General features: G+C 39.6%; 1 pseudogene; it reads right to left on the minus strand.

Moving 5' to 3' along the window:
• Nucleotides 1-910: 910 nt before the first annotated feature.
• LOC109372211 (UPF0568 protein C14orf166 pseudogene) overlaps nt 911-1,512 on the minus strand; it is a 12,265-nt pseudogene continuing 11,663 nt past the window's right edge.

The raw sequence follows: 1,512 nt of genomic DNA on the forward strand, positions 1-1,512 counted from the left end.
GGTAGCCCCAGCTACCCAACCCCATCCCCCATTGAAACACCTGCCTGAGAAAGCTCCATGCTGCCAGGACAATTTACTATTTGTTCTAGACAGCATCTGATGACCTCCTTTTCTTAGCACATTTATTCAAAAGGGCTTGTAACTGTGACTATGTACGAGGCTGGACAATTAAGTTCACGATTTCATCCTAGAGAAAGTGCTACATACCTCATTGTTGAATATCACTACAGTCACCTTCTAAATACCCCACTTGGGAAGCTATGCACTGACGCCAGTGCCTAGTACACCCTTCAAATCAATTTTGGACCCCTTTTTATGGAATGGCCATGAGAGTTGTCATTGTATTAACCTTGATGTCCTGAATGTCATCAAAATGTCTTCCTTTCAATTTTTTCTTTATCTTTGGGTAAAGAAAGAAGTCATTGGGGGCCAGATCAGGTGAGTAGGGATGGTGTTCCTATAGTTACTTGTTTATTGGCTAAACTTTCCTTCACAGACAGTGCTGTGTGACCTGGTGCATTGTTGTGATGCAACAGCCATGAATTGTTGGCGAAAAATTCAGGTTGTCAAACTTTCACACAGCCTTTTCAGCACTTCCAAATAGTAAACTTGGTTAACTGCTTGGCCAGTTGGTACAAATTCATAATGAATAATCCCTCTGATATCAAAAAAAGTTAGCAACACTGTTGCAACAAGTTCATATACTTAATTGTCAGACCTCATATCTCTTTTTTTCCCAGTTTCCCAAGTTTTATTAAAGAAATAGCAATGATGATAAATCTCTAGACCATAGTCAATTTTCTGGAATTCTTCCCTCAAAAATGTGACATTTGATTTACAAACTCATGCCAGAGCATACACATGGTTCCCAATTGTACTAAGTAGGAGAGAGGCTCAAACCCTTAAAAGTTCATTTTCCAACTTTCCCCAGTCTGTGGTCTGTCTTTGGATCGGCAATAATTGCCCAAACAGCTGCTATGGCTTCATTGATTTTTGTCTGTAGCTCTCTGAGCTTTTCTAAATGTAGCAGTTGCAGAATTTGAGTAGCTTCATTAAGAACTGAATCTCCTGTGTCAAAACCAAGAACACCTTTGTCTAAAGCAACGGGTAACCCTCTTTTGTTTGATTTGCTTTAGCAACTGTATCCTGTGTCAGGGCTCCTAGACCAAAATGCGAATGACCTTAAGTATTACCTGGTAATCAGCAAGATGCTGAATCTGAAGAAGGTAGGCAGAGCCATTACACCAGCCTTAAAAGCAGGATTATTTAGATTCGAATTGATCAATGGCTCTGCATTTTTAGCTGCATTGTCAGCATTTTTTGTATTATCAGGTACCAAGTCCTTGTACTTTTCAACATCATCTCCATATTCAAGTTTAACAGTTAAACCAAGAAGCCAGTCAATTGCTTTTTGTTGACCTTGAATCTTGAAAGGACAATGAACATCTCTGAGACACTTTTCAAAGAACTTGGGGCAGTCACTGCTGTGGATGTTTCTTAAATTACTTGAAG

The sequence above is a fragment of the Hipposideros armiger genome, unplaced genomic scaffold (assembly GCF_001890085.2).
Source record: "Hipposideros armiger isolate ML-2016 unplaced genomic scaffold, ASM189008v1 scaffold_619, whole genome shotgun sequence".
NCBI lineage: Eukaryota > Metazoa > Chordata > Mammalia > Chiroptera > Hipposideridae > Hipposideros > Hipposideros armiger.